The 14,190-nt window shown below is 41.9% G+C and overlaps 1 protein-coding gene across 2 annotated transcripts in view; it reads left to right on the forward strand.

Annotated features, from left to right (window-relative positions):
• The window catches only part of DLGAP3 (DLG associated protein 3), a 1,216,386-nt gene that overhangs the window by 267,898 nt on the left and 934,298 nt on the right, over positions 1-14,190 (forward strand). For both annotated transcript variants that reach the window (XM_085648009.1, XM_085648010.1), the window contains exon 2: positions 10,745-10,793. The gene's annotated coding sequence lies outside the window, so the exon portion shown is untranslated. The remainder of the gene's footprint in view (positions 1-10,744; positions 10,794-14,190) is intronic.

A 14,190-nucleotide genomic window follows, 5' to 3' on the forward strand; every position in this document is an offset into this window, starting at 1 on the left:
GCCAAGTTTATGGTGACCAGTCCACAGCCATTTTGGATGGCGTCAGCACAGAGGAAGACCACCGGGTAGAGTGTGGCGGCCTTTCTCTGAACAGGCTGTGCAGTGGGGAGATCTCCCTACGTGTCAAGGGCACTTGTTAGGTGGATACTGAAAATGCATAATGAGATAGATGAAGCCGCCTTGGGTGAATGAGGTTAATAAAATAAGTACCATGCGAGTTGGGTTATGGATTGCAAAACGGCAAGACATCCAGTGGAAGATTATTATTATTATTATTATTGTTGTTGTTGTTATTGTTATCATTATTATTATTATTATTGTTATTATTATTATTGTTGTGGTTGTTATTATCATTATTGTTATTATTATTATTGTTGTGGTTGTTATTATCATTATTGTCATCATTATTATTATTATTATTATTATTATTATTATTATTGTTATTATTATTATTATTATTATTATTGTTGTTATTGTTATCATGATTATTATTATTATTATTATTATTATTATTATTATTATTATTATTATTACTATTATTATTATTATTATCATTATTATTATCATCATCAATGATGTTGATGAACATAATTATTAGCAAAAATAACAGTGGATGTTATTAGTATCATTGTTCTTTTCGTTTTCTTCTTGTCTTAATTATAATATTAATTGTTGTGTTGTTATTGTTTCATTACTACAAATCCCTTGGCCAATGCTTCATTGTAATATGCTTTAAATATGAAGCACACATAAGTCACATATGGTTGATTTGGAGAATTCCATCTGCAATTGTTTTTCTTGATTCTAAGGGTTATTAAAATGGGAGCTACCTGGCATTCTCTTCACTGTTTTAATTTATTTCTCTTCGTGCCAAACATTCTTTTCCTCTACCCACTCGCTCGTCTGGAAATAAAACAGAAGTCTGCTTGGAGTTCCTGCTGTTGAAGACATACTAAATTAAAGATCAGCTAGTGAGCCTTTTGTGACTCCTTATCATCCCTGACCCGCCATTGGCTGGCCTCTGCCAGGCGTACATTGTTATACGTCCCAGCAGTATGGTGACCTCATGTAGTACTTAATGGTAGCTCCTCGGTCGCTGTTATTGATTTTCGATTGACTTGCACCGTGGTAGCTCCATTGTTAAACTTGGCATCCTTGGCCTGGTTTTTCCTGACTTTTTGCCTCTACATCCTGTATTTTTGATGCTGTACTGGATTTAGTTTTTGCTGGCTTAGATGCTTTGGGCCCTTTGCAAAGTACAAGTGCTCCCTTTTGTAAATTGATGTGCAATTGGTTGTCCCTGATTGGCATATTTGATTTACTGGTAAGTCCCTAGTTAAGTGCACTGAAGTGTGCCAGGGCCTGTAAATCAAATGCTACTAGTGGGCATGCAGCATTGATTGTGCCACCCACATGAGTATCTCTGAAAAGGTAACTCAGGCCTGCCATTGCAGTGCCTGAGCAAAGTTGTTAACTGCCATGTCGACTTGGCAAGTACACCCACTTGCCAGTCTCTAACCTCCCTTTTCTTACATGTAAGGCACCCCTATGGTAGGCCCAAGGTACCCCTCTGGGCAGGGTGCAGTGTATGTGAAAGGAAGGACATGTATTGGTGTGTGTGACATGTCGTGATAGTGAAATACTGCCAATTTCGTTTTTCACTATTGAAAGGCTATCTTGCCCTATATGACAGAAAGGGAGTTTATTTATAACATCTTGTAAATATAATTTCCCATGGGAACAAGATAGAGAAATAAAGTTTAGGCTCTCTGAACTCTGAGTTTAATAACACATAATAGTAACAATAGTTTTTAAATTGTGTGCTTTAATATGCCACTTTTAGAAAGTAGGCATTTTCTTGTTTAACCATTTTGTGTGCCTCTACCTGTTTGCGTATTGACTGTCTGGTTTGGAAGTGAAAGGGGCTGGGAATGTGCATTCACTGTAGACAGCCAACGGGAGGAGGGGGGGGGGGGGGGTTTGGGGTGTGCCTAGCCCTTCCTGGATGACTCAGACCTGAGCTGAATGGGGCTTGGCTGAATTTGGAGTAGTGGGAGGAGATTTCCTTACACCTGAATAGGACCTGTCTCCCTTGCACAATGCTGTCTCCACCCCATGTGGTCATACTGCACCAGTGAAGACACTACTGGTTTGGACTGTGCTCAAGGACCCTAGCACAAAGAGAACAAATACATTTTGGGGTATAAGTATTAGACCTAAAACCCCTGAACTTTTGACTACTTCTGGAATCAAGAGGAACCTTTGCCAAGGAGAAAAGCTGGAGAAACTGGAGGAGGAGCACTGCCCCTTTGCTGTGTGCTGTCTGGGGTTGGCCTTCATTAGCTGTTTCTGCCAAGGAAAGGACAAGGACTTTGCTGTGTGCTGTGTCCCCCTACTTGAGGAAGATCTCCAAGGGCTTGAGTAGAGCTTGCCTCCTGTTCTGAAGTCGCAGGGACACAAAGACTTCACCCCCAGCTTCCCTGAATTTCCTTGCTGGGAGTTCTGACCTGCCAAGAGGTGCCTGTGACTGTCTTGGGCCTCTGGAAGTTGTTCCTGCAGTTGGGAGCTGGAAAAGCAACGCAACTACAAGAAAATTGATGCAGCCCTCTTCTTGCAGCTGTTTTCCCGATGCAGCACCGCTGTGTGAGAAGAATCTCCACGCATCGCCGCACCGCTGCCAACACCGACGCAGCGGCTATCGCCGCTGCAAGACCCGACGCATCAAGGGATTGCAACTGAAGAAAGTGACGCAACACTGCTCGACGCCATCACATCGATCGCTGCCGCATCCCGGGTTTTCACGCATTGTACCTGTCCAGCAAGTTTTCCAGACGCATCACCCACAGACCAGAATCATCTTGGAGTCGACACATCACTTCCCTCTACAGACCGGACACGACTTATCACTTCTCCTGCGTGCAGCAGAACTGTCGCATCGCCTCGCCATGGTCTTAGGAACTGACGCATCTCTTTGTGTTCTCTACGCATCCCATCTTTGGGGCTGTTTGACCTTGTGGAATTTTGTTGCAGATACAGGTACTTTGACCAAAATCACACATCCATAGTTTTCTATGGACCCAGTTGCTTATAACTTTAAAAATCATATTCTTAATACTTATATGTTGGATTTTTGTCGTTTTGGTCTTGTTGAATTTAGATAAATATACTTTATTTTTCTAAACTGGTGTGGTGTCCATTTGTGGTGTTATCACTGTAATACTGTGTGTTTTGAGTACAAATACTTTACACATTGCATTTGGGATAGGCCTGTCTGCTCGTGCCAAGCTACCCAGGGGGTGAGCATGGGTTATCTACAGTGTGTATCTCCCTTACCCCGACTAGAAGCAAGGGTCACTATTTGGACAAAGGTACCTACCTCTGCCAACTAGAGACAACCATTTCTAACATCCACGCTTGAGGACTCACATACTACGGAATACTACAACTTCAATAATTCTGTTGTAGTGGTGGTTTAATGATTTCTTTTCTGGTCTCCATGCCTCTTGTGCCAATCTTACTTAACTGTAATGACTGCGCTGGGACGGAAGAATATGGAGGGAAAATACAGATGGATTATTGGAGTAGGTAGCAAATCATCCGCCATGTGTTCTTCCTGAAGTCCAATCATGAGGCTAAGCACATAGGTAATATGACTATCTTACAGCGTGTATGTATTGACTTCCATTAAGAACCTACTTAGAGTTACCAAAACATGTCGAAGAACATTTTTCAGTCCTTGGAAAAGAAGGAAGAAGGGTATGTAAGGCCTTTCCATTAAAAGAGGGCTCTACTTTATACCAGCTCAGATGCAGTGGACTGATCCAAACATATCGCTTACAGACTGGCCACTTAGGAATTCAGCCACATAATCAAAAGTATGGTTTATGCATGAAAGGAAGGGCGAAACAGCCATGACACGAAAAAGCGAGACATATTTGTTTAATACAGAAGTAGTGTAATTGCTGCGGCAAAGAGATTTAAATATGGAGAGGGCACGTCGATTGCCTCTATAACAGGGCACCTCCTTCCCCTATATGAAGCCACCATCATTAAATAACAACCTGAAACCAATTTGTTTTTTTCGGTTAGAGACTATCATCTCAGGCCATATTTACTATAAAAAAACTCATCAAATTCACAAAAATCACATGCCACACATATTTGCAAAACTGGTGCAAAGTTATTTTCCCAATACATAGTCAGCTAGTGATCAAGTTACCTACAACCCAGTCCCTCCCTGTGCATCGAAACATTTTTTGTGAACTCGTGGTTTACCTTTACATCTGACCCCCTATGCATCCCTTATTGTAACTGCATTTATATACTGCTTACTACCCCTGACAAGGCGTCAAAGTGCTTTTTGGCGAGTAGCACGCTACCCCTGAACCCAAAAAGAATTAGTGGTGAATTAGTATAGGGAAGTATGAAATACATTTGATATGTGAGTCTGTTAGTTGGATTGAAAGATTATTTGATGGTTTTAATATTTCAATTGTGTTTTTGCTTGTATGATTTGTATGTACAAATCGAATAAAAGCTTTTGAAACGAAACGAAACGAAAACGAATAGGACAGTGGATGGATAGAAGAGGGAAGGGTCTAGAAAGTCTTTATTTGGAAATCATAGCAGTAGGAGGAGGTTTGGGGTGAGTAAGGGAGAGATGGAGGGGAAGATTCTCTAGAAGTGGATTGCGGAGAAAGATAGGTATAGGATGATTCTAGAAGAGATACATGAGGGAAGGGTTTAGAAATACTTTTTGGGAGATCTGAATAGTAAAAGAGGTTTCAAATGATGCAAGAAGTGGTAGAGGAGGGAAAAGTCTAGACAGGGTTATTTTGGGGATCATTGTAGTAGAAAGGGGTTTGAGATGAGTCAGAGAGTGGAGGTAGAGGATATACTGAGAGAGGTACAGGGCGAGAAATAGGGTAGTGCATTGGAGATGCTAATTAGGAGTAAAGTAATAAATATAAAACTACATAAGTACATGGAAGATATATATGTATAAGGAAGGTAATATATCTAGATTTAAGTTGTATTTAATATACTCAGACTTTCAAGTGTAGCTGTACTTTAAGCTAATGTATTTGTTTTTATAATTTTCTTTTTTTCTCTTTTTAATAATTCAATAGTGAAGCAATTGGAGATAAATAGTTATGCTAAATATTTACTTATTTATGCACTGACCTATAGACAAGTTAAACATAGAATATAATCATAGGTAATATGTGCCTTTGTTTAGAGACCTAATTAATATCTCTATATTTTTCAAAACATAATTATTACACACATTTATACAAAGGAATACACATATCTATATACATACATATAATCCAAATAAATGCTTATATACACAGGGATATGATGTATATTTATGTTTCAGTTTGGTGGTTATGTGGGGAAGAGATACCGCTTGAGTAGTTTTCTGAAGTTAAATAGTTGTCCATGGATCTTATGTTTGGTGGTAAAGAGTTCTAAAGTTTTTCTGCTTGAAAAGAGAAGGATCTGCCACCTATGCTTTTTTCTTGTATGGTGGGATTTTGAAGCGAAGTGACAATCTAGAGCGGAGCTTCCTTTATCGAATGGGTTTTTTTTTGTATTCCTGATGAAGAGTGGCCCTGTTCCATGTATTGTTTTGTCGGTGAAACAAAGCAGATTGAATGTGGATTTTCTGGCAACCGATGACCAATGTAGGGCCTTGAGGGCAGGGGAGATGTGGGCTTGTGGCTTTACAAGTAGGACTAGTCTGACAGCAGAGTTCTGAATCCTTACGGGCGGCAGAAGGCCCCACCTCAGAGTAAATGATATCCGCTCTAATGTGATGCCATGCTCTATTCACTAATGCTAGAAACCCTCTACCCCAAAGCTAACCACCGCCACAGAGATGGGGTGGGCAACCAGGCAATAACTTGGACCCCTCGAGCGGACAACATCCTTCACTACTCCAAAAGGCCACCAACAACTAGAGAAAGCACCAGGAATGGAAGGATGCTATAGGCCACGTAAGTGACTGACTAGTGGCATCGGTAATTTGAGCAGGGGGTTGGATGGGCCAAACATGCACACACATACTCACAACCACCCATCTACATGTGCACTTACTCATACCCATCCATTCACAAGCGTGCACATCCACACCTACCATTCACAAGCACATACACATGCACACACCCATTCACAGCACTCATGCACAAATACACATATGCTCATACATACACATGGACGCACTGACCCAACATTGAAAAACAAACTTACTGGGCCGCAGCAGTAATCTCGGGTGGCAGGAGGGAAGCCTCTGCAGTTTCTGGAGGATTCGGTCTGCCGCCTCCTCTCACTGACCTTGTTATGGGTCAGTCAATGAGAGGAGGCGGCAGTCCCTTACTCGTCACAAAGTAGGATGGAGTCAGTGGGAACTCCTGACCCGACTCTACTCTGTGATGAGGCACCACTGATGCACAGTTGGCCCAGGGCACTTTAGGACTTAAAACTGAAGTGCCCAGAATCAAGTCTATCTGTGACACAGCCTGTCGTCATGAGGGGAGGCCCTTTAAGTGCTTTGTCGGACTGAGGAGGTCATGCCCAAGGGGCTGTGAAGTCTTCAGCCTGGCAAAGTTTAGCTAAGGCAATAAGGCACCTGCACATTTAGCGCATATACAGTGCCTGGCTGGCTCACCTGAACATGTACTGGCTCTTTATGTTTGCAAAGAGTTGGGGGGCCCTGTGTCTTTATTGATGGGCCACTACTATAACTAACCCAAATCCCAATAAAAGTAAAAGGTTTTGAAATGCTATAAATGCCTACTTTGAAGTCCAGGAAAAGCTGATATTGTATGTGCCCTATTTCTTGTGAAATACCAAGTAACCAAAAATGACCATGCCAAAAATTAATTCAGTGTATTCCAATACGGCAAAAGGTAGAGAAAATAAAATAAGACTTATTACTTGCAAAATAACAAAATAAAACTTGATACCATCAATATGCATCTTGGACAATCTGTGAAACAAGGGACGGAAAATAAAGTAATTTCCTCTATGTAGCAGCTTCTGGAGGGGGGCATTGTGATGGCTGGAGGCTGCGGCTCAGCAAGGAGGGCAAGAACAAAGAGACTGAGAACAACCTCGCTATCATCTTTAAAAGGCCTGATCACTGCACCCATACCTCCGCTGCCCCCATCACCTGGGAGACCCACACACGACACAGGCACCGGAATCAGGGTGGCTGGTCAGATCGAAGAGGCTAATGCCTGCTGACCGGCCATCTTGCATCCACTTGCCCCGCCGTTATGTTATGTTATTTAAACTTGTTATTGTGCATGACTCACTCCCACAGGAGCATCTCGGTGCTGGGCGCAGCAGGTTGGCATGATTGGTCATCAACGATTTAGAGAAAAACATTAAAGAGCTATGTTTTTAATATAATTTTGAATTTAGCATGGCCTTCACATAACTGAATGAACAAGGGAAGTTTATTCCAGAAAAATGGCACCAGAGAATGATCTACCACCAAATCTGACCGTGCGGATGTGATGTATTTAAAAAAAAGACTTGTTAGAAGATCTTAAGGCCCGAGAGGGCTGATACAGGCAAAGCTTGGAGTGCAAATAAGTGGGCAAGGCCTTAGATAAGGCTTTCTGTGTCAAGGAACGTAGCTTGAAGAATATACATTGTTTTATGGGCAGCTAGTGCAGGTCCCTTGGGATGGGGGCCATGGAAGTACAGTGAGGAGAGGAGGCTAGTTACAAATTAGCCAGGAGGCAGTATCCTGCACCACTTGAAGATTTGATACCAAGATGCCAGTAGCTGCTCCATGAAGTGCATTACCATAGTCCAAGCGACTGGTAATAAGAGCTTGAACTAGCGACTTTCTGTATCTGGGGGAGCCATGAAAAAATCTTCCAAAGCAGCATTGTGGCATAGTAGGTACCACAGCTAGAATGCACGAGGAATTTCATTGATAAAGATTGATCAATTTTGACCCCCAGACTTTTTACTACCTGTTTGTGGGTGGGAGCTGGGCCAAGCTCAGATGGCCACCAAGCAGCTGATCAGATTTCCAGGATACTTGCCAAAAAGTAGAATCTCTGTTCTTTCTCTGTTCAATTGAAGACAATTATGGGGCATCCAATGTCACAATATCACGCATACAGTGGGAAAACTATGACTGCACTTTCCTGGAATCAGGTCTAAAAGGAGATAAGCAATTGAGTATCATCCGCATAGGATATGATCTCAAGTCCATAAGTTCTCACTATCTGTGTTAGAGGCGCCATGCAAATGTTAAAGAGAGTCGGGCTCAAGCAGGAAACCTGTGTAACTCCTTTGCTGATTTTTAAGGCTTTGGACCTAAAGGAGTCAAAACAGTTTTGGTTTCCGTTGTCTAAACAAATCCTTGAGCCAGAGCAAGGCACAGCCACATATGCCAGCCTTATACGGCCGTGGAATGAGAGACCTTGCCAAATGCTGCAGGCAGGTCCCAAAGGATCAGCATAATCGTGGTCCCAGCATCTTCAGAAAGTCTGATGTTATAAGAGACTGCCAACCAAAGCTGTCTCTTTACTATGGAATACTCTGAAACCTGACTGTGAGTTATCTAAGATTTTATTTTCTTCCAAAAATGATGGCGATTGGGGGTTGACATAGCCTTCTAACATTTTAACAAGTGATGGTAGTAAGGAAATAGGGCAATAGTTTTCTTAAGAATGGGTCTGGGTCTAACTTGTGCACATTTCCAGCTTGCTGAGAGCTTGGCTGTTGTTTACGAGAAATTGAAAAGTTCCCTTATAACTGGGACAATCACCAGATTCAAACTAGCGGTTATCCCAGCCTGACATGGGTCAAGAGGGGATCCCGATATGGCTGGCGATAACATCCTTTGATCCTGCTACAGGGAACATAGGTCAAATGTGCTTAGTGCATTGGTGAAATTAGGGGGGCTTGATTAATATCACATACTTTCATGTACCCTCTTGGGGCTGTTGGGAAATTCTTCTAAATGAGGTTGATTTTATCCTCACAGAATTCTGCTAATGAGTCACACAGTTGTTGAGAGGCCAGGATAGACAGGGGAAAGCACAGGGTTTTAAAAGGCTATTCGGAGAGTAGGTCCCATCTCAATTTATCCAAAACCAAGCGATTCTAAGTCTTCCAAAAGTTGCATTATAGCCCTGTCCTCCCTATTTTCATTATGGAAATTGAAATCACCCAAGAGCAAAACGTTATTTGTGACCAAAACATGTGGTGCAAGAAAATCAATTTGGGACTGACTGCAGTCTTTCTTTGTCTTTGGGGAATGGCAAATTAATGCTCCCTTCCCGGAGTATGTGGCTAAAATTGTGATTTTAAACACACAGAGCTCCCCCCAGTCTGATATTAAAGTACCAATCAGCTCCACCTGAAGGGAATCATGAAAGACTATCTCCACAGCCAACTTCACCACCATCTCTTTCCTCCCTGTCAAGCTTAAGTAATGAAAAATGGTCTGGAACGGCCAAAGGAATATATTGGAGTGTGGCCACATTTAACCAAGTTTCAGTGAAAAAACATAATTCGGGTGACAAAGACGAGATAAGGTCCCAGTTTTTAATAGCATGTTTGGCCAGAGATCTGACATTGCAATAGAGCCCATGGCTCCCTCTCTCAAAAGCTTGTTTTATGGGAGGCAGTCAAACGACATGGAGTGGAAACCAACAAATGGGACTCATTATTCAAATGTTCTTTGACGGTCGCTTTAACATCCAATCTACAATGAATGCAGCTAAAGCGGCAGTGTTTGGATGTGCTTAGACCCTCTAGTAAAGGGAAACACTGCTCGTACTTCCACATAGAGTTTTCTCTAGAGTTAAGATTAGCCTGAATATTATAAAGCTCAGGTATGGAGTATCGCAAAACCGTAGGACTTACCAGGGTGCCACACAAAAGGAGCAGGGGTCCTGGCGTCTGGCAACTTCCAGGCACGGATGGGCGCAGATGGGCTTGCCTTCGGTGCATCTGACCTTAACTGTCTCTTAAATAGCAGGCAGTTGACGTCTAGACTGCCGACCGGTCAAAACGGTGGCGGTCAAAGGCGTAGTACAGACCCTGGAAGACACCTGACTCTCTCCGCAGCAAGCGGCAAAGCTGCTTCGGAACGGAGAGCAGGTAAGAAAAAAAAAAACCAGCTCAGCAGCAAAATAAATGTATTTCAAATGCCCCTGATGCACGCAACTAAAATAATAAAAAGCAAGAGAATCGATTAAAATATTTTAAAAGTCCCCAAGCAACGCAACAAATTAAAACAGATTAATACAATGAATAGAGATTAAAAAATCTTGTGAAGTTCGTGGAGTTCAGAGCGTGTAAGTAAACCGAACCTGAGGTGCTGCTGACGTGCAATCCACAATACAGGCGCTCCCCACTCTGGGCGAGAGCCTTAGAACAATGGTTGTTTGTGATGAATGTATCACTTTTTGCCACTGTCAGTCATCTGTTATCACGTTTCACCTCTGTCGATCTCTATTTTCCCATTTCAGGAGTGCTGATTTTAAGCATTTTCACGCATGGCATTATTCTGAGCTCCATTTTCACCAGCTGTGTTACATCACTTATAGGTCTAAGCCTAGGGGCTTTTCTATTGCTGATGTTGATGGAGAGCTATAGCAGTGATCCAAGTTCCTGTTTGTGTTTCCTAAAGTCAATGAGACCTTGTAATGTTAAGCTCTACAATTCAAGATGTCCTTGATTTTCACTGGTATGTTCTATGTTGTTCCAGGGTACAGATGAAGAGCATGTCGCCCGTCCCAGAAGCAACATTACTATAGGTAAGATTCTTGACCTATTGAGGTTACTGTTGCTTTGATTGACAAGACTAGATGTGTATTATAGTTCCATGCATAAGGATGTGTGTTATCAATGAGAGGGTTTCCTCTGTAGCATACTGATGGGAGATTGCCCCACTTGCTCCAATACATTATGTTTGGAAATAAATAGAAAAAAGATCAAAGTGCTATGCACCCAGTTTGGAACACCAAATGCCTAATATTATTTATAGGGGCAGTACTGTCTGTCCCAAAGTATGATCAGTGTTAACATACAACATATAACTGCCTGAACAAATGCTGACTAGGGCTAGGAAGAGTGGCTGCAAAGATGATCGGTGCTGGTGGGTGTAGCAGCACCTCTATGTCTCGAGTGTAGCTATCAATGATGCAGCAGGTGCGGTGACACTGCGGTGTGAGGAGCCCTCGGCACCCCAGATATGTCCGTCTGTTGGGTGTGGGTCAGAAATGTCCAAAACAGAATATTTGAAAGGTCACAATATTGTGACCCCAATATTGAGGGCTAAAATATCAAACGGTAAGATTTGCCAAACCTAACCCCATAAATGCAGACCGTGGTGAGCTGTATATATCTAAAAGGTTCGTAGATGTGGAATTAAGAATAGTAAATCCATACCTCCTTCTGCGCACATACCTCTTCGATACGGTGTCCCTCGATATTCTGACCACGATATTGGGACCCCAATATTGAGGGCTAAAATATCAAACGGTAAGATTTGCCAAACCTAACCCCATAAATGCAGACCGTGGTGAGCTGTATATATCTAAAAGGTTCGTAGATGTGGAATTAAGAATAGTAAATCCATACCTCCTTCTGCGCACATACCTCTTCGATACGGTGTCCCTCGATATTCTGACCACGATATTGGGACCCTTCGATATTCTGCCTTTGATATTCCCTGCCACAATCTGTCTGTTACTACCCGTTTGGTCCAGTGGCAGCCTAGTTACTCCACTGCTGTGCCCTGTGCTTTGTCATCCTTCTCCAATTCAGTGGAATGGCATGCCCAGACATATAAGGCTCGGTGGCAGATAAAGGCTGCTGGACCACCTTGTACTCAAAAGACTATCTTTGCTAGACAGCTTTATGAATGCGTACACAGGATTTTACCCCTTTTTGAGTGATTTACTCTTTGACTCTTCACCATGTCTTCTGGGGTGGCTACTTTCAAGCCTCTCATCCTACAGTCTTCTTTGAGGACCTCATGCGGACTCCTCTGCTTCCATTACTTGTCTTTCCCATTCCCCTTCAGCAATGAGGATGTGACTCGAGATACCTCCACAAAGAACAAATTGTACATTGAAGGAGTGTTTCATGGGAAGCTCTTTGAGACTTTGCGTGCTCGTTTTTCTGCATTTTTTAAATTGAATTGTATTTAAATAATTGTTCTATTCCCAGGAGATGTGAATAAATATATTCAGAAAATATAAAGCTCTTAGTTAATATAAAAAATTACACATACCAATACTCTGTAAGGTGTTTTAGACAGACATTACAGAGACAAGAAAAAAGTGGTAATGTGTGGCCTCATTTGGATAACAGCCGGTTACGGGAAGCAAGTGAAAAATCCAGTTGCATTATTCAACCTTTTCTTGATGCTCAAAAGCACCTGCCATTTTTTTTTTTCATATTAACTTTCTTTGCTTATCTGTTTTTGAATTTTTGGTGTGTTTTTAATTTTTTTAGAGTTTTTATTAGACATTCTTTCATATATAAACAACTGGAGTTTCCATGAAAGCTGTACTTGATTCAGAGGTGCTGAATTAGGTAATGTACCAGATTGGTCGACTCATCCATGTGCATCCACTCTGATGAGTTACTGCACGGCCTATGGTGAGACTCACCTATGTGCATTTGCTCTCACGAGTTACTGCACCGCCTTAGGTGATGAACGCTCACCCTTAACATTTTCCCTATCAATACCACGTGGAGCTGTCCTGCTGGACAGGGTGTCTCAGAGTGGAAGCATTCTACACCTGACACCAGGTAAAGACGCTGCTTTGCAGTATCACCGCTTGGTATTAGAGCAGTGTGATGCCCCTTTAGATTTCTGGATCCTCCCCTCTGCCCTGAACGCAATCCATATTTATATATTTGGAATAGTGAGACCTTATGGCCAGCAAGGGAAAACTAGTGCATTGAGTGCACAAGAGTGCAGCCCAGTGCAGGAAGGTCCAAGAAGCTTCACACTTGCTATGCACTTGCTTTATGCCTGGTATATGGAAATCCATGCCTAACAAATAAAATGATTAGTGGTAGATTTTTTGCATTAAAACATTATGAAACAGTCAACAGGTCTAGCGTTGGCTATCGGCTTTTGACTTTTTTAGTGATTGTTAATGGTTTTGATAAAACTATACAAGGGGTCTACTTTTCGTGTGTGAGTGCCCATTGTGCAAGAGCAGGGTGCTGTAGTACACAGAGAGAAAGCCAATGGCTGAAGTGGGCGGACTGTGCCCCAGGCTGTACGCTGTGGTGGGCAGAACAGAAATGTGAATGACACACTAACCGTCCAAAGGATATAAAAAGACCTGGTTGAAAGACCTTATAAGTAGATTATAGATCATGTGAAGAGGGCTTGCTATGCTTTTTTGACTTTCCGGAACAAGGGTAAAAAATAATTGGCTTAGGAGACCTCCAGGCAGGTACGACTTTGTCAATATGCCAGATCGAGACAGAAAGCCAGTTAGACTGCAATGCCCGCAAACCACTAGGCACTACTTGAATGAGATGCGTTTCAGGTAATAATCAATCCAATTAAAGAGATATTTAGTGGAACCCAAAATCTCTTTCGATAGGGAAAGGCAAACTGAAGAACACTAAGAAACCATGGATACATTTAAATATGAAATATAAAATCCTATCCCAGTGCATTTCATATGAATAGTTGCTGTTTTAAAAAACAACAAAAATAGTGGCAGTGATATTTATTAACATTGTTAATAGCAATCAATATTGTAACATTGGTTATGTCATAAAACTTCGTTTATATAAGTATCTTCAACTCCACCTTAATCCCAACTCAACTCAACTAATCCCTAACTAAACTAAATTTAGCACCAAAAAAGGAGCAACATTCGAGTTCCAAAGATGGTTCACTCTGTCACACCGCTGCTGAACAATAGGGCCAATGTTCATCATGAGGGCAGAGCTGCTATTCTTGTTTGGATGGGCAGGCAGACAAATAAAATACCCAGTGAAGGCTAAATGTTTCTTCCAGTAACATACAGCAAGGGAAGGTGATAACATGTTCTGCATGACCTTTGTTTTGAGTCTCTGGCACAAAGTTCCTATCTGTCTATCCACTTTGTTCTTTGTTTATATAATGTATCTGATCATGGGTGAACATTCCGGAATAAACAACAGAAAAGTCCTTGG

This window comes from Triturus cristatus, chromosome 3_2 (assembly GCF_964204655.1).
Source record: "Triturus cristatus chromosome 3_2, aTriCri1.1, whole genome shotgun sequence".
Classification (NCBI taxonomy): domain Eukaryota; kingdom Metazoa; phylum Chordata; class Amphibia; order Caudata; family Salamandridae; genus Triturus; species Triturus cristatus.